The 20,018-nt window shown below is 43.1% G+C and overlaps 1 protein-coding gene and 1 pseudogene across 4 annotated transcripts in view; one reads left to right on the top strand and one right to left on the bottom strand.

Annotated features, from left to right (window-relative positions):
• Positions 1-11,593, bottom strand: part of LOC122797312 — a 74,507-nt pseudogene extending 62,914 nt beyond the window's left edge.
• The window catches only part of IKZF1 (IKAROS family zinc finger 1), a 1,028,383-nt gene that overhangs the window by 112,013 nt on the left and 896,352 nt on the right, over positions 1-20,018 (top strand). The gene's annotated exons all lie outside the window — the stretch shown is intronic.

Here is a 20,018-nt window from a genome sequence, read left to right as displayed (position 1 = left end):
GAAAACAAAATCATAAGGTTTATTCATTTATCCGACTACAAGCATCCTTGCTTAACAGTTTACACCCCCCCCCCTTAAACAACATAGTTATGACACATAATGCAATCTATAAGGAGTCAGAACTCCATGCATATGGTAAGACATCATTTTACTCTAGAAAACGAACCAAAGGAACACAAACTGGTAAATCCACAAAACAAAAAAGGCGAGAAGGCTCCCGAAACAAAACTCCTTTATTCAATTTAATTGTGAATAAAGGAGTTTTGTTTCGGGAGCCTTCTCGCCTTTTTTGTTTTGTGGATTTATCATTTTACTCTAGCCTGAATTGAAAAAAAATAAACATACCCACTGAATTGAAAATGCTGAACAAATTGACCACTTTCAGAAGGAACGGCATTATTCAGCTTTGAATAATCAATTTCTAATCCAATGTTCAACTTCAACTTGCTGGGCTCTGTCTTCCCTAGCCACAATCTCCCGCTCACCCAGCAGATACCTTAGATCAAGTTCAGCACCATTCCAGTCAGCAGCTCAGTCCATGACTCTGCAATAACATAACCTTTCTGATGCTTTTTATGATGTTTCTTCTCCTACCATTTAGCTATAGTTAGTATAAGACAGTTTAGGTAGTTTAGGCTTAGGTATTAGGGTTTCTGTTAGGATATTTAATATTTTACTGTGTGTGCAGTTATCACCGGGCTTTTCCTGGCTTTTTGAGATTTTTTGCATGATGTGTTGACTTTCTATATCTGTGTAGAGTAGTTTTTTTTTTCTCTAGAGTTATAGTGGAGGTTAGCATAGTGCTTACTGTCTAGTGAGCTACAGTTTTTCTATGGTTGTTTTTTATCCATAGATAAGGGGTTCAAGAAATATGTTGCTTGTTGACACAAGCTGCTGTCCCAAGATCCACATGACAAGTGCATGTATTGCTTGGAAGCTGCCCACCTTGATTCCCCCTGTTCGATTTGTGAGGGGTTTGGGTCTAGGGATGTTAATGAGAAGAGGGCTAAGTTAGTCTTGAAAGGTCTCCTTCCCACTGGTTTGTCCTCTTCGGTTCCAAAGAAAGGTACCAAAATGTCTCACCATTCTTCTAAGGGCTCCAAGACTTCTAGAGGGGACTGTAAGAGGTTCTGCTTCATCTCTGTGCCTTGACCCTCTTCTCGCACACCTGATCTGAAGGTCCGAAGATCGCTGAGTGCCCCTTTGGCCTCAGCACTGGTGTCAGATCCCAGAAGTCAGAGCTGATTGCCTTCAATGCTGACAACAAATAAGGCTTTGTCTTTGGCCCTATGTGTACCCAGCCATGTTTTGGTAAAAGGGGCTCTGGAAGATTAGATAGCTTCTCCCTTCTCCCCTTCCACTCCACTAGTGATGTCACTGGAGACTTTGCTTTCCCTGACCCGGTTCAGAGTCTGTGTGGCTTGGATCCAGTGATTGGGTTCTTTTTCTTCAAAGTGACCCTCCAAGCCCCCATCTGTGGCTTCATCCTCTCAGTCATTGAAGTAGTTGGACAGTTTCAATGCTTCAGAATTGGAGCAGCTGATGAGGTCCTTCTTGCAGACTCAAATGCAGTTCGGTCTTATCCCTTCAGTTCCAGGACTCCTTCCCAGAAACTTGGCTCCATCCACCTGGTTTTCTCCCTTGGCTCCTATGGATCTGAGGTCCTCCTGCCCAGCTGTGATTCACCTTTTGGGGTCAGATCTGATGGCTTGGGCATGTTCGACTCTGACTCCCATCTTGGACTCGTTAACTCTAGCTGTGTCATAGTCAATTGGACCTTGGAGCTGTGGCATTGATGCGAGCATTTCTGGGTTAGGTTCAACAGTCCCAGCTTTGAGTTTGTTCCTCCCGCTAACAGTGTTGGCCCCTGACAGCTCAGCTCTGGTCTTGATGTTGGGACAAGGTGTAGCTTCCCCGGGTTTGGACATGTCTCGGGTTTCTTTAGATCCTGGGATTATGGATTCTAGGCAACCAACTTCACCTTCTACCTTTGACATTATGGAGAGGATTTTCCCCACTCAGGAGAATGTTTCAGACTTCCTCGGCTGACTTCCCATTCCCCTTCTCATCTATGACAGCAGCCAGTCATCAGCGTGCTCCTGGGCAGCCCATGCTGGTTGGTCTCCAATCTATTCCCCTTGCTTGGCTTCCTGCCTCCTACCCTTCTCCTCCAGCTTCATAGGAGCGAGAGGTCTCAGGTAAGAGGAGGTGCAAAAGGCATCTCTTGATTCCTATGAGGATTCCCTCACTGAGGATGCTGACCTCAAGGAAGAAGAGGGGTCCCCTAAGTCATCACGCAATGATGCCTCCTCTTGCGATCTGTTAGAGCTTCTTTGTGAGTGTGGGGGCTGGACCACTGAAGCCCCTTCTCTCAAGGAGTCAGTATTTTGGGAGGCCTATCTATGTCCTGGGTGGTTCCCTCTCCAGATGCACTCATGAATCTAGTGTTTTGGAGGGCATGAAAGGAAGCTGACACAGTAGAGCCCATTCCTAAGAAGCCGGCCAAAATTCTTGCTCCTCCCATGAATTGGCAGGAGTAAGCTTCTGGCCATGGATGCAATCGTGATGCCGGCCGCAACAAAGCAGGAAATCTCTGAGAGAGTTCCTCAGTCCATCCCCCGAACAAACAATTTTGGGCTTTGGACTGCCTATGGAAGCATGCTTATGCCTCAGTCACATTCGTATGGAGGGCACACCAGTTACTTATCCCACTCGACAAGGCTTCAGCTCGATCTTTTGGCTGACATGTTCAGGAATGTTAAAATGTAATAGTCTCCAGAGGTTCAAAAGACACTGGAGACTCAGCTGTCTACTAACGGTGCAATCCAATCTACCTGTGCTGAGGAAGGACGATTGGATGTGCTTGACAGTCTTCAAGGTCACCTGCCATCATATCAGGATAAGAGAGGTGCTGCAGGAGGTTTCTATGCTTCTAGCTCAGACCAATCATTACCAATTCAAAGCACTGCCAGTCAGTCTCACCATGGCTTCCTGAGTGTTCACCAAGTACATAGCAGTGGTTGTAGCCTGGCTTCGACTGCAGGGATTTTAAGTCTTTCCATATCTGGATGATTGGCTCCTCACTGCCCCCACGAGAGCATCTCTAATCACAGCCATGGTTACCTTACACCAGTTATGCGACTATGTAGGGATGTAGGGATAATTGCCAGATATTTAAAGATGAGTCTACAACCTTTCCAGACATTAGATTTCATAGGTTGCCACTTGGATACCGTCAGCCAGATTGCCAATCTGCCAAGCTCCAGAGTGATCGGCCTTCAATCCCAGGCAGTGTCTGGGCTTGCCATTGCAAAACCTCCAGTTCATGCTGTTTTAAACCTCTTGGACCACATGGCAGCTTCAGTAGGTTGGTCCCTTTAGCGAGGTATCATATGAGGGCTCTGCAGTAGACTGTTAGTGCGACAGTTCTACTTGACTCATCTGATGAACTTTCCCGTCAGGTTGACAAAGGTGTGTCATGATCAGACTAGGTGGTGGTTACAGTTGCCAGTTCATGTTTCTCCATCCTGTGGCCATGGTTAACATGGATGCCACCCTTCTTGTGTGGGGGGTGCATTTTGAAAGGAGGATCCTGGTCTTCAGCAGAGGCTAATGATCACATCATTGTCCTGGGCTTTTCTCCTTGAATTGCAGGCCTTTCAGGATGTTCTCCCCAACGGTGTGATTTAAATCCACATCCAAAGTAAACTTTAGGGTACAGGACACAACACCAGTCAATAATAATGTTATTTTATTTATTACGATTGTATATGGCCAAAATGACTAAGAAAATTAAAATAAAAAGTAGCATCAAGCGCTTTCATCTCTGACCGTTCAGAGACTTTATCAAAGACAAATACATTCTGGGAACTTTCCTTAAATATATAATATAAACACACCGCCTTACTTTAAACCACCAATAGTTTTAATACAACAACTGGTGTTGTGTCCTGTACCCTGAAGTTTACTTCGGATCTGGTTTATTATTTTTTTATATTCGTTGTGATTTAAATCCAGATGGGCAGTATGTCTATTGTCTGGTATATGAACTGAATGGGGGAACATGTTCTTATCCTCTTTGTCAAGGGGCCATGAGAATTTGGCAGTGGGTCGTCTCGTCTCACCAGTTTATGATTGCAGCTGTCATCCCGGGAGGTCCAACATTCTGGCTGATAGTTTGAGCAGGAATATTCTTTTTCTTCTTCTTCTTCTTCCTCACACATGATCTCTGAAACCAAGAGTTGCAGCCCAGATCTTCAGGTGCTGGGACTTTCTGTGATGTGACCTCTTTGCTACCTCCTCCAATACCAAATGTAACAGCTGTTGTGTCTTAGTTTCTCCAAAAGGGTAGTCACCTAGACACGCTCTTCATCTGGGTCTCCCATGTGCTTATCCTCTCGTTCCCCTATTGTCAAATGTCTTCAGAAGGCAGCCCATTGCAGAGCGACAGTGATACTCATAGCTCCCCTCTGACCTTGTCAGGTGTGGTTCCCCTTTCTGTGCCCTTCACTGTGATACCCCCCTTGGGTTTTGGATCTCACTCCAGACCTCATTTCTCATCCAGTAGGTTTGGATCCCCCCAGTTTGCAGTCCCTTAAGTTAACCACATGGTTTCTCCAGTTCCCTTGATGGCAAGGAATCCTAAGCTGTCTGATAGTGTTGTGCATATTTTGCCCTCGTCCCAAAAGACATCCACTAGGAAGGTGTATTCCAGTAAATGGAAGCATTTTTCAACATGGGAGGAATCTCGAGTATTTGATCCTTTTTTCTGCTCCCTTTGGGTCAGTTCTAGGTTTTCATGCTGAATTGTTTAAATTGGGCTCTAGTTTTTCTGTGATGAAAGTACATTTGGCAGCCATCTCTAATTTTCATGTTGTCAGTGATAATGTTTCCGTGGCTGCTCTGAAAATTTCCAAGGGGTTTCTCAAAGGCGCATTTCTTCTTTATCCTCCCATTTGTGATCCCATCTCTCCTTGAGTTTTGCCTTTCATGTTGCAAGTCCTTGCAGTCCCTCCTTTTGAACCTTCTTCTATTTCAGCATAAAGTTATCTTGGAAAATTTTGTTTCTAGTTGCTGTTACCTCTGAGATTTTACCTGGATAGGACAAAAGCCTTTATAAAATCCATCTAGCTGTTTGTTTCCTTTTTGAAATCTAGATTGTGCAGACCTCTGTTGAAAGTGACATTATCCAAGTGGCTGTCAGACTGTGTTTCCTTTGCTTATATCTTTCTGAGTAGGCTATCACACCTTTGTTTCCCATTACAAGCTGGACATTCAGTCTAGGTCCAGGTTTTCCTTTGGCTCCACCATCTTGTGGAATATCCTTCCGTAGATCTTCCCAGGGAGTTTTACATGGCTGGGGACTGTGTCCCACAAGTTGAAGGCAAATGGAGAGGATGTCAGATTAGAAAGTTATGTACTTAAAATAGCGATAGATCCATGTTGTCTGTCTCTGTCTGGTTCAACCAACCCCCCTCTGCCCCCACCTTTTTGGCAAGTCTTATTGACTAAGATGACCAAGTGGGGGACGCGCGGTTGCTTTTCTGCTCTTGGAGTCCTTTGTTCTCCTTTATTATGCGAGAAATATGTTTTGGAGTTGGATTAAGATGGGGGAAACTCAATCTGAGGTATCTGCTGGACAGCGAGGGATTCTGGGTAGGGGAGGTAGAGCCCAGCAAGTTGAAGTCCAGAGGATTTGCCCTGCATTGGATTAGAGTCAGATCCAATAACCCACAAGTTGAACCAAATGGAAACAGATAACACGGATCTATTGTTATGGTATGTACATAACTTTCGTTATTCTTGCTTGTGTGTGAATTTACAATTTGTGTATGGTGTCTTGTTTGAATAATTTATATTTTCATGGCTGTATGTGAATTTGGAATTTTCACAGTGTCTTGTTTTTAAACCGTAATGAACTACGCTGTTTCATTTACAGTATAATTTGCAGATATTACACACAGGAGAGTACACAGTCTGGATATTCTGTCTTTTTTGAGAATAGTGCTTTGATAGAAAATGTGGCCCATTTGTGTCCTTGTTTCAGGCAATTTAGTGTGTATGTGTATATATATATATATATATATATATATATATATATATATATATATATATATATATATATATATGTGTGTGTGTGTGTGTGTATGCATGTGTGTTTGTGCATGCGCGTGTGTGTGTGTGTGTGTGTTTGTGTGTGTGTGTGTGTGTGTGTGTGTGTGTGTGTGTGTGTGTGTGTGTGTGTGAATGTATGCATGTGTGTGCATGTGTGCACGTGCGTCTCTGTGTCTAGAATGCTTTTGTTGACAGACTTGTATATATTGCCAAAGCAGAGGAGAAGCAAGTTGTCTTTACGTAATACACTAAAAGTAAGATTGTCATATATGACCAGACACAGCCTTTTAGCACAGAGTGACTCTTACACAACTGCTATTTTTCCATTTCTGTTTGCATACTCAGTTTTTGCTTTTTCCGTGTATTGTATTTAGCAGTTTTTGTGTGTGTGTGTGTGTGTGGTTAACAATGAATCCTTTATTGCATGTAAATGTTGAGTATTCAGAATTGCTCTTCTGCTGTCTTTATATGGAACCAACTTTGGTAGCAGTAAGTGATTAAACTTACTGGAAATTAATATTTTCTTTTGGGAACGTAATGGCACTTGTTAACCACATGGACTTCCTATTACCGTGCTACAGCAGTTTTCTGTTTCAGAATCATAGTTCGTATGAGTTGTGAAAACCCGACAGCTGACAAACAATGAGCCAAAGAGATGTAGTGCACTTAGAATCAAAACCATAGATGATATCAGTTTTAACTGGCATCCTTTTCCTGTTACAGACCTTATTTTCTATAGTCTATGTTTCGCTGTCTGAGAACTACCTGCACAAGGAGGCTGTAGGGGTGTAGCAGCATCTCTCACTGGTGACAGTTCAAACAGCCTGTCAGAGTATTAAATGTTTTGCCTAGTTTCCATTCAGGTGATCTGTCCCATATAATTTTAAATTTTGTATAAGGGAATGTAGTCACAATAAAATATATTATGCATTGTGCTGCCTTGTTCATTGCTTTGGTGACTGTGCAGTGATGTGTTTGACAGTTTGTAATATCACTGAGGCTTTTTTTTTTTAATTTTAGTGCCTAATTTTATTGCATCACTTTACTGTAATTATATTTAATAATTTTTTATTTCTTTGATTATGTGGAAAAGCCTTTCCCTTACTTGTGTTTTGTTTCCTATACTTCATTATTGCATTAAAATAATTTAAAACTTCTGCTGTGACATTTCCCTTGTGTTCCTTTCAAATTTACAGTCTCAAACCATTTACTAATAAAGTTAAGAATAAAATTTGTGATTACTAAAAAATAATAAAAAACAAAAAACAAGGGGAGTGGACTGAAAACCAACAAACAAAAGAACACAAGTTCACACGTCCAAATGGCTGAAGAAAGAAAAGTTTTAAATGTGTAAGCACTTTCGTTCAGTACAAAATTCACTCAGAACTTCATCAGACATTAAAGAAACGTTACTATCCACAGTACATTTGAATCGTGCATTTAAATCATTAAACAGACCATTGATTATCCGATCAAAAAATAATTTAAAACTAAATACTAAATACCAGTGCAGAATGTTTACTGTTCATCAAGTCATATTCTGTTTTTCGCCTATGGTGGACCAGACTGTCACTAACCAAATGTACAACTGTTTGTGTGTGTGTGTGTGTGTGTGTGTGTGTGTGTGTGTGTGTGTGTGTGTGTGTGTGTGTGTGTGTGTGTAGTTTGAAATCATGTTTATTTATTAGTTTAGAAAATTAATGTCTTGCTTACAGCTGCAGCCCATTTGCTGTTGTGCATTGTTGTGTATAGCCCTCAACCTTTCAACTTCGGAATTAGGGGGAAATAAACAAAAAACAAAATGAAATAGGTCTCATATTAGGAGTGATTTTAAAATAATTGTGCCAGATTTAAAAAAAATGCCCAGTTTTAGGAGTTATAGAACAAATTGTTGATTAACATTAAGGGCATCCCTGCAAGGTAGGGAAAGTTGAGAGGTTTGCTATGATGGTCCTTCACTGTCCCTTTCTGCATGTCATGTCTGTACTTATTTCATCAGATTACGTGCATTTTCTGCTCATTTTGTACTTCTTCACATGCACCCTGTAATTTGTTCTATAACTCCTCAGTCCTGATGAGCTTGCAAGAACTCTGCATTCATTTCTTCCTTGCCACTCCAGGTTTTACACATGCTATCAACCTTCTCAGAAATATTTTTCTTTTGTTTTCTTTCATTACTGTGCCTTATTGAGATTCTGAGGCGTATGCAGAAAGCATCTTGATAAAAGCTGCAACAGGAATATACAATTTAAGTTGGAAGAAAATAGAGTCTGTTTTTAGGTCTGCAACAAAGCATTTAACTCTGAAATGCTTACTGATAATACAGTTACTAACTATTAATGTGAGTACAACACACAAGTGGTATGAATTATAGTGCAGTCCTTTCTTAGTATTAAATAATGCAAAGAGAATACAGACCAGTCCACTCTCTGTTACTGGCTAACTCAACCCTTAGATTACTTTTCTGTCAATAATATGATTGCAGTATTGATTAAGTACTTGATGCCTGCTTGTACTTTATAAAACTTTAATGTCCTTGCCTTGGAGTCAGAGGAAGGGAAAAACACATTCATAAGCTTAACTTCTCACAAACTTTGTCTTTGGAATTTTTTCTCTGTCTACATGACAGTTGCACAGACACAGGGGAATCTCTAGATGTTAATAATATAATTTGATTAATGCTGCAGTAGATATAATGTAGCTATATGGGTTATAGTCTGATGGGATATAACAGCCATCCAGCTTCCAAAGCTTACAAGCACATTCTATATGCCCAGACTGCTAACCAGATCGAACAGAGCTGAAGAAAAAGAATAGCTTGGGTGGCAAGCCCCTCAGAGCTTTTCTGCCCCTGAAGAATGCATCTCTTATAGGCTATCAGGGATTGATGGTCGGCTAACATTTCTGCATTTTTGGGAAGAGGTTCCTATCAGAGAAAAAAATCCATGTATTATTTATTCATTTTTGTGAAGAAATTTAACTTTTTCTGTAAAAGCAGTACTTTTTAATTAGTAAAAAGTGTTTTTGTAGACCGTCACTTGACTTTTTGTCACTTTTTACTAGGAGTGATACTTTTAATTTATGAGGAAAATGGTTGTTAAAACTAACTTTATCTGTCTAAAAGTTGTGTTAAATTTCTTTTTCGGGCTGAGGTAAGCATGTAAAATGCTTTTCATAGTGTTTCTTGGTGCAAAAATAATTTTTTAATACTTACCTGTTTCACTGTTGACTGCTGCAAGGCTTGCCCAGGATTTGAGCAGCATTTTCAGCTTCACCATTGAACATTATTCCAGTTCCTTCCAGCCACAAAAGAAAAAAAAATCCAAGCAGCCTTTGCCCCTTCAACAGGCTACTAAATTGTCTCAACCAGAGATGAATGGCTCTTCTGTGGTAATTCCTGTTTCCTCAGACCGTTCACCTTTTCTTTGGTCCTCTGTGGTGTAGTCCCTACAGCTATCATGGACCAGAGTTTGGACATGTACTCTGCAGCTGTTGGAGTGCTGTTGGAGGACAAGGGAAGAATCATTCTTGTCTGCCTTGGAAGAAGGTGCAAAGAATACCTGGGATGCCTATCCGTAGGGAGGTTTTGCCTGTTGAAAGTAGGTCTGCTGCTTTAGAAATTTCGGTCAAAAAGAAATAAAAAGTTAGATACTTATCTTCACCTGTCTCAATTACTTTGGACAGGAGTGATTTATCCAGATTAGCTCAGGGTTTAGTTCAGATACCCGAGTCTCCTAGTTCTTGTGTTACTAGTAAGAGAAAAAGGATTTTTTTTCACTGTATAAGGATGTTCAGTGCATTGAATTGGAAAATGATTGTAGGTAGACAGCTTATGTTTTCTCTTCTAAGGTTTCTGATTCTGATTTTGAGGAGAGTGTTCCTTCTGCTAGTCCTTTGGAAGGATTTTCTTTTTCTGTAACCATATCCAGAATGAATCAGATGTTTCAGTTGGAACATAATGGTCTTCCTTTGTCATTAAATAAATGATCCAGTGTTGTCTTTTCCATCTTGATTCAACCTGTGGGTTATCAGATCTGACTCGGATCTAAGACTGGACACATACCATAGACTTAGCCCATTGAGCGCCACCTTCTCTACCCATAATCTCTCACTCCTCAGGACTATCCCAGAGTTTGTTTGCCACATTTTGGTTCGCAGAGTGGTTAAATTCTCCATCAAGGTGTATCCATTGTCTAGAGTTTAACTTGTTTTTTTTCTAGGTATTCTACCCTTTTTGTTGATTATTAGGGTTCCTATTAAATGATCGAAGATGTATTCTTTCGAACGTGTCTTGATCGAACTTGAAATCATGAAAAGACAAAATAGCGAAACGGCATATAAGCAAATTCTTTCCCTGGGAAAGAAATCGCTGGGCCGTTTCCATTACTTTGCTGTTTTTGTGACTGTAGTACGATCTCGGAGTTGGTATATTTAAGTAGGAGGGTGTGTGGGCGAAGCCCCCACTTTATGTAATGTTTTAATTTTTTTTTTTTTTTTTTTTTGTGGAGCAGCAATTTTTTTCCCTTGGAAAAAAATTGCTGTTCTAAGCGTTCAAGATTGTAAGCTTTCACTTACATGGGTTTGATAAATCATCGTTCACTTTTTTAAGCAGTCGATGATTTAGCATAGACCCGATTATTAGATATGTTGTTGTAGTTAGTGAGTGCAGTGTTTTGTAGTTTAGAGTAGGTTAAGATAGATCTTAAGATTAAGATTAGGTTTAGTTTTTAGCAGGCTTTTCCCACCGAATGTTCTTATCTTTAGAGTTAGTGCTTTAGAGTACAGTATAGTGTTTTTCATATATTTTTCCTCATATTGTTGTGTATGTCTAGCTAGCTGTTAGGTTTTATTATTAGTTATGGATAAGAGTTTTAAAAAAATTGTTGTTTGTGGGCACAAGCTTCCTTTACATGATGCACACAACTGGTGCGTGTATTGTTGAGGGTTTGTCCATCTGGATTTGCCATGCTCCATCTGTGAGGGTGTCTGTGCCAATGACATTAATGAGATGAGGGCCAAGCTGGTCTTGAAGGGTCTTTTCCCAGTTTATGATTCATTTTCAGCTTTCTCCAGCAAGGAGGATAAGTCTGATCACAACAGGTCTAAGGACCCCAAAGCAGCTAAGAGACACCAAAACATTTGGCGCCCATTTATACCTCTGGTCGTTTGGATCTGAAGCCCCCAAGATCCTTAGCTCCCCTGATGGCTTTGGCCCATCTTCATATTATACACCTCACAATTAGTGTTTCTAGTCCCTTCATGTAAAAGGTTGCTGCTTCAGGTAGGATATTTTCCCCTTCTCTCCATCTACCCTGTAGGAGTCCTTACCGGAGTCATCCCTGTCTCTGCCCTGGATCCGAGCTTCTCCTCCAATGGCTTCTTTGGCTTGGTAGTCCTGGTTGGTCAGGAGTTTAAGACCCGCAGAGTTAGAACCATTGATGTGGTCCTTTTTACATGCACAGATGCATATAGGACTCATCTTTTAAGCTCTGTGTCTTCCATCTGAAGCTTTGGCTCCTTTACACTAGTTTCTTCTCTCGGGTCTGACCATTCTGAAGTCGTTGAAGCTGGTTGCCTTTCCTTCCTTAGGGTGAGATCCGACAGCTTATCTAATTTTAGTACCAACCCCTACCTTGGTTTCCTTGACTCTGGCCATGTCAGATCTGCATGGGCCTGGAGCAAAAACATCAAGGCAGGGGTGTCTAGTTCATGTTTGATCCTTGTTTCTGGGTCATCTCTCCCACTCAGGGCCTTTGCTCTAAAATGCTCTGCTCCATTCTCAGTGCCAGGGCAGGTTGGCGTGGCCACTTGGTCCGATGCATCCTTGGGGTCTTTAGATCCTAGGTCCACTGGCTGTGGGTCACCTGCATCACATTCTGCCCTTGATGCCTTGGCAAGGATGTTCTCCTGCCAGGAGGAGTAATCAGGTAAAGCCAGTGTCACCCTCCCCTTGACATCTGTGTCTGTGGATCCACTTCATCCTGCTTCAGGGCAGCTCACTCTGGGTGATCTCCATTCTGCCCTTCCTTTAGGGCCCCTGACCTCTTCTGTGTCGCTCAAACTGTCCAGGTCGGGAAGTTCTCGGCAAGAGGCCCTCACCAGGGATACTGACCTCGAGGAAGGAGAGAGGTCCCTAAAATATTCTTGCAAGCATAACTCTTTTGGCAAACGTTTGGAGCTGGTTCTCTAGAGCGGCGGCTAGACTGCCAAAGCCCCATCTATGAAGGAGTCAGTATTTATGACTTTTGGGGTGGGCCCATCCATGTCCTGGATGGTTCCCCCGCCAGATGCCTTTATTGACCTGGATGTGGAAGGAGCCTGATACAGTGGAACTGATCCCTAAGAAGCCAGACAAGATTCTCACCCATCCGAAGGACTAGCAACTCTGGAGTAAGATCCAGCTGTGGATGCAATTGTGTTGGCAGCAGATACTAAAAAGAATATCTTGAAAAAGAGATCCTTGGTGAATCCCCCAAATAGGGAATATTGGGCATTTGATCCATCGGAGAAGTGATGTTAAGACTCAACCACCTCCTCACTGAGGACATTGAACTATCTCACTCACTTAACCAGACTTCAGCATGACATTGTGTTGAAAGTTTCAAGAGTAATTAAGGCTGGATAAACTCTGGAGTCTTAGAAGACTTTGGAGACTCAGATGTCCACCTGGCAGTCTATTGCTAACATGTCCATACGTCTGCTGTTTAATGTGGCTGATGGCACATCCCAACCAACCATGCTTGAATGACGCTGTGTAATTTTGCAGACTGCTTCTTTGTGTCCTTTAGCAACACCCTGTTTGACAACTCTTCTCTTTTTGGTCTCAAAGTTAAGGACATTGTGACCAGAAGTGAGTAGAATGAGAAGACGTTGTCTGCCATGGGAGTGCATTTTGCTACCCCTCAGTGAACATCATCATCATCAACCCATTTTTTCCCATTTTTCTACATTAGGTCGGGGTATCATGTTAACTGTCACCATCTCTCTCGATTCAGTGCCGCACCCCTGCCTTCTTCAACACTCATGCCTCACTGTCGCAGATCTTCTTTCACACAATCCATCCAACTCTTTGCTGGACATCTTCGTTTTCTCTTACCTTCTTCATGTATGTCCCAAATCTTCATCACCAGTTTGTCTTCTGATTTTCTGCACATGTCCGTACCATCGTAATCTCTTCTCTTTGATCTTTTCTGCAATTGGAGCTACTTTGGCTTCTGTCCTCATTTCTTCGTCTGTCCCACAGTGTGCATCCTACCACCCATCTCAGGCACTTCATTTCCATCATCTCTAACTTCTTCACCTGCTCTGCCTTTACTGCCCAGGTTTCTGTATCATATAGTAGTACTGGTTGCACCACTGTCTTGTACACCTTACTTTTCAGCTTCTTTGGCATTCATCTGCCAGAGACTACACCTAAGACTGTATGCCAGTTGGCTGCAGACCCTCTGATTCTAGCTTTGACCTCTTCATTCTGACTTTCCTTCTCCTCAACCAGCGCTCCTAGATACTTTAAGCTATTTACCTGTTCCACTATCTTCCCTTCTGTTATAATTTTCAGCTTCTTCTGATTTCCCCAATTTGCTGCCATTACCACTGTCTTATCTGTGCTTAGTTTCATCCCATGTGCCTTCAGTTTTGCATTCCATTCCCCTATCCTTTACTGAAGTTCTTGCTCAGAGTTTGCCTGTATTGCCACATCGTCTGCATACAGTAACTTTGTTGATCTGTCCTCTCCAACCTGTTTGCTAATGTGGTCCATCACCAGTAAGAACAGCAGTGGGCTCAGAGCTGAACCCTAGTGCACACCCACTCCCTCTAGGAACCCATCTGTGAGGCAGAACACTGTTTGTATGTGAGTCATTAGATCCTTGTACGTAGCCTGCACTAATTCTACCAATGTTTCTGGGACTTCAAACCACTGCAGTACTTTCTTGGGACCTTGTCATATGCTTTCTCCAAGTTTAGGAATGCCCAGTTGAACTCTTTCTTCATCTTTTGCTTCTTCTCAACTATCTGCCTCACTGCAAATATTGGGTCATTTGTGCTGCTTCCGGATCTGAATCCGTACTGCTCATCTCCCAAATTACATTCTACTACTCTGCGTATCCATTTATGAATCACCCTCTCCAGAACTTTCATGCAATGTGATAGGAGTTCGATGCCTCTGTACTGCCACAGTTGTGGATGTCCCCTTTGTTCTTGGACACTGGCATGAGTATGCTTATTCCCCAGTCACCTGGGATACGCCTTTCTCTCCACACTGCTATGAGTACTCTCAGGAGCCATTTTTCCTCTATCACACCCAGCATCTTTATCATATCTGCTGTGACTGCATCTGATCCTGCTGCTATTCTTACTTCTTCTAGGGTGTGCTGCCCATCTTCTGTCATAGTAGGCTGTTTCTGGGGCAGTACAGCTTCTGTGGGGTTTTCTTCTTTCTGCTCCTTCCATCTGCCTTTGATGTCCTGTGGACTGGTGAGATGGTTGTCACTGGCATCCCTTATGAAGGGTGTCTGACTATCTTCTTTTTCTTTCTGTCTTTGCCTTGCAACCTGATATAGTTTCTTTGTACCACCTACTGAGTCACTTTCCAGAAGTTGATAGAGTGCCTCAGAAGCCCTGATGTCCTTCATGGATGCATCTGCAGTCATAACAAGTGGGTTGTCCTGTCGTCAGGCAGCCCTGCAGTCGGCCGGATTCCAAAGTCCGGGTCCGGCTTCGGCTGATGTCGCACTCCACCCAACGTCATCTCTGTTGGTCTTCGGGTATAAAAGCATCAGCCGACGCCATTTTCCTCAGTCTTTCTTGCCGCGTGGCGCCCGAAGCAGAAGCTGTTCGCAAGTGCCGGTCGGTCGGATCCAGAGATTATTTCTACCGAATACTACTTCGAAGACTTCTAAAGCTAAGTACCCCGTTGGGGACTCTTTCTTGCCTCAGCCGATGTCAGAAAAAGTTAACAATTGTTTAACCTGTGGGAAACAAATACCTCATAAAGATTTCCACTCTTACTGTCTGCCTTGTTTAGGCCCAGCCCACGACGTAGCAGCCTGTTCGGCCTGTGCCTCTTTCAACCGACGAACGCTTAGGCGTCGGTCAGAGTTTGCAGAACAGTTTTTCGGTTCTGATTTTGCGTACATTATGCCGTCGGATCCTCCGACTACCCCCAAAAAACGCAAAGATAAAGACCGACACTCGCGGTCCGCGGTTTCGGCCGAAACCACGGTAAAGCAAACCGCGAGTGTCTCGGTTTCTGCTGAAACCGAGAAAACTGATCAAAGTACAGCTGAACCTATTCTTACAACTGAGGCCCCTGCTACAACTCTTGAATCGACCTCAGAAATTTTACCCACTACGGTGGTTGACTTATCTGACACCATTCCCTTGGATGTCTCTACCCCAGCACGTGGTGCTGCTAGGCCTCCTGCTGCCATGTCCATTAAGGCCTTCGCCAGGGCTAAAGCAGCCAAGACTTCTAAAACAGTGCCTGTTAAACCCACCACATCCAGGCCCTCTTCTAGTTCTCAAATGCTTTCTTTGGCAGAAGATTTAATTTCTTTAATTAGAGGATCTCAATCTCACCCAGACAGGGCCTCTCAGCCCCAGAGAAGAGACCTAGGGCAGAGCCCCTGAGCCAGTGTCTTCTGATGATTCTGCTGATGAATCAGACATAACTGACCAGCCTGAGGCTCCCTTCTCCAATTTTGAAGATTCTGATGCTGAAGAATCCATTCCAGCTGCTTCCCCACCAGAAGAATTCTCCTTTGGGGAAACCTTGCATGCCATGCGAGAACAGTTCCAATGGCAGCAACAGGACTTTTCAGACTCCAGAAAAAGACTTAGGACCTTTCTGCACCTCCCACAGCACAGGCCCTTAGCTATACCTCCTGTTCTCTCTGTGGTGGATGATGCTTTCAATGATGTTTGCTCCGCTCCAGATTCTTTACCCCAGCCCCTGCCAAACCAGACAGATTTTACAGGGTGCCAGATACTCATCACCACCTTTATAAGGCCCCACTTGCAGACCCAGAAACTATATCCCAGGGTCCCAAGGCAGTAGCCGCGACCACAGCTAAAAACCCTATTCCTTCTGAAAGGGAAGCAAGGTCATTAGACAGATGGGGTAAAAAGGTCTACACTTCAGCTACTCTCTCAGCTAGAGCATTAAACTGTCAGTTTCACATGATACAATACCAAGAGTTTATGCTTGATCAGTTAACTAAAAAACTAACCACTGATGAATCTCTTGATAAGAAATATGTATTAGAGATGGTAAATAACATACAACAGGTTAGCAACCATTCCTTAAAATGTGGCTATGATGCACTGGAGGCTTCATTTAGATCAGCCATGACAGGCACAGTGATAAGAAGACATGCATGGCTAAAAGAACAAGCTTTACCGGATCATGTTAAAGCTAAGTTGCTAGATGCTCCTATGGACAAGACAAGTTTGTTTGGTACACCTGCCCAGCAGGTTATGAAGAAAATGGAAGAAAAGGCAAAATCTGTTCAAACTGTTAAAGATTTCTTGCAGGTTCAACCCCCAAGGTTTAGCAGGAACTGGCCTGCCAAAATTGGTCCTTTCCTGACTCCACAAAATTTCAAAGGGGCAGGAATAGACGCTCCAGAGGCAGAAACCAATCCAGAGGAGGTGCCTACAGAGGACGACAGTGGCAAGGTAACAACAGAGGCGCAGACACAGCCACTGCCACTACATCAGCACAACCACAGTGACTTAATCCTAAATCCGCCTACCAGGGAACAAATAGCAGCTCCTGTAGGCGGAAAGTTAACCTTATTTTCAAAGAACTGGCACTACATAACAAAAGACAAGTGGATTTTACAAACCATAGATCAAGGTTACCGGTTTCACTTCCACACTTTACCAGTCAAAGAGGAATGCCAAACCTACCTCCAAATCAAAAACAGAGGCTCTACGCCAGATAATGGAGTTAGCAAACATGAGAGCTGTGGAAAGAGTGCCAACAGCAGAACAAGGAAAGGGTTCTACTCCAGACTATTCCTAGTTCCAAGAAAGGAAAAAGTTGGAGACCAATTCTCGACCTGTCCACCTTAAATACATACATCATTGTCCCAAAATTCAAAATGCTGACCCTACAGCAACTTCTTCCCATGCTGGGCAAGGAGTCTTGGCTGGTAACTCTAGATCTCAAGGAGGCATACCTGCACGTCCCCATTCGACCAATCTGCAGAAGATACCTCAGATTTCTTGCAGGATCAGAGCACTATCAATTCTCAGCATTGCCCTTTGGCTTATCTACTGCCCAGAGTATTCACAAAATGCCTGGCATCAGTAATCGCCCATTGCAGACTACAGGAATTCAAATTTACCCATACCTGGACGACTGCCTGCTACAAGGGGACAACAAAAGCAAGCTGACAACAGATTTACAAAGGGTCATTTACTTGCTACAAGGACTGGGATACACAGTCAATTTACAAAAGTCAAGGCTGATACCATCCCAAACAAGGACGTTCTTGGGCGCGGAATTGGACACAGTACAACAAATGGCATTCCTGACTACAGAAAAACAAAAAGAACTTCCTCTTTACTTCTTGGCACTAACAAAACTGAACAAGTTAACAGCAAGAAAAGTTCTGCAGGCCTTGGGCTTCATGGCATCATGCATAATCTTGGTCCCATTTGCCAGACTACATATGAGGAAACTACAGTGGTACCTAAAGAATTTATGGTCCCAACACAGACACAGTCTAGAAACAGAAATACAACTAATTCCATGCTTAAAACAGGAGTTCCTATGGTGGGCTCAGGCATGCCAGTCAAACCCAGGCCTACCCTTTCGCAGATGTCAACCAAGCCAGACCATCACAACAGACGCTTCAGACCTAGGATGGGGGGCCCACATGCTGGACAAATGCGTGCAAGGATTGTGGACACAGGATCAACTTCGCCTGCACATCAATCTAAAAGAAATGCTGGCAGTAAAACTGGCAATCCAAAAGTTCAAACCATTTCTCAAAGAGGGCCAGTTGATGATAAGGACAGACAACACCACAGTCATGTGGTACATCAACAAACAGGGAGGCACTCATTCATACCCCCTATGCAGAATGACCTTGGAGCTGTGGACCCTGGCACTCAGCTACAACATTCAGTTACAGGCAATATTTGTACCGGGAAAGACAATACTCTAGCAGACATAGTAAGCAGAACCACTTCGGATGCCCACGAATGGAAACTGCACCGGGACATCTTCAAGACCATCTCAAACAAATGGGGAATGCCACAGATAGACCTATTCGCATCACCTCTCAATCACCAGCTCAAAAATTCTGCACAAGGACATTCCACCCACTAGCATGGAAAGTGGACTCACTCTCCTTCAACTGGAAAGGCCTAACAGCATATGCATTCCCACCTCTTCCTTTGATACACAAGGTACTACTAAAAATCAAGGAAGAACGTCCAAGGATAATCCTGATAGCTCCAAACTGGCCAAGACAGCACTGGTACCCACTACTGAAGAGCATGTCTCGCAACAAAATGTGGCCAATACCTCTGCTGCCTTTGATGTTAGCTCAGAACAACTACAGCATCATACATCCAAACCTAAAACGCTGCAACTGACTGCATGGAACATCACATAACAGCAGCTAATCCAGAACTTTCCCAAAGAGTTAAAGACATTATTCTTGAAGCACGCAGACCTTCAACAAGAAGGAACTATGCTGAAAAATGGAAAAGGTTTGTCATTTGGAGTACGGAAAGAGGAAAAGATGTGTCAAACATAGATATGCCTAACATTCTGGAGTATCTGGCCGAACTTCTTCATTCAGGCCTGTCCTACTCCTCCATCAAGATACATGCATCAGCTATTTCAGCAGAATACAGCTTTGATCCACCTGTTTTTTCGCACCCTTTGCTCAGGCAGTTCCTCAGAGGAATCAAGAATGTAAAACCTCCAAGGAAACCACCATTACCAGCTTGGGATTTAAACTTTGTGCTAGAAAAGTTGACACTATCACCCTTTGAACCAGCAGCAACAGCAGACCTACAACACCTGTCATGGAAAATTGCTTTCCTACTGGCAATAACTTCAGCAAGGAGGGTTTCAGAACTACAGGCCTTAATGGCAGTGCAACCCTTCCTAATCTTCCACCAAGATAGAGTGTCCATGAGGACTAATCCTACATTTATGCCCAAGGTGGTATCCAGAGTGTCTTTGAACCAGGCAATCCACCTACCTACCTTCTTTCCCAACCCACAAAACAGAGGGGAAAGAATACTGCATACCTTGGATGTACATAGACAGCTACGCTACTACTTGGACAGAACAAAAAACAGCAGAAAGACTGACCAACTTTTTGTAGCCTATGCAACAGGAAGGGAAGAAAAAGCTATTTCCAAACAGACAATCTCCAAATGGATAGGAAACTGCATACGATACTGTTACACCTTCCATGGAAAACCAATTCCACAGAACATAAGACCTCATTCTACAAGGGCAACAGCCACTACCACAGCCTTCTTACGAGGAGTGGCAACCAAAGACATTATTGAGGCGGCTACTTGGACCTCCGTGCATACATTTGCCAAGCATTATAATTTGCCTCTATATTCCAGATCCTGAGCAGGGTTTGCCACTGCTGTACTGCAAGGGATCCTAAACACACCATAATCTACCTTTATCCTCCTCCCCTTGTTGGCTATGGTATTCTACCCACTTGTTATGACTGCAGATGCATCCATGAAGGACATAGTACAGTTTTGTACCTACCATAAATGTAGATGTCCGAACTGGATAGCATCTGCAGTCAGGATTACCCTCCCTCCTTCCCCTCTGTGGTACTCCTAGGGTGTTTACCCTCCTAATAGCTAGCTGTTGGGGGAGAGTCTTTTATGGTGTATTTGTTTGTATATAT

Source organism: Protopterus annectens, chromosome 3.part0 (genome assembly GCF_019279795.1).
Source record: "Protopterus annectens isolate FY-2018-M chromosome 3.part0, PAN1.0, whole genome shotgun sequence".
Taxonomy (NCBI): domain Eukaryota; kingdom Metazoa; phylum Chordata; order Ceratodontiformes; family Protopteridae; genus Protopterus; species Protopterus annectens.
The sequence above is the reverse complement of the archived record's forward strand: the minus strand, read 5'-3'. Positions and strand labels throughout refer to the sequence as shown.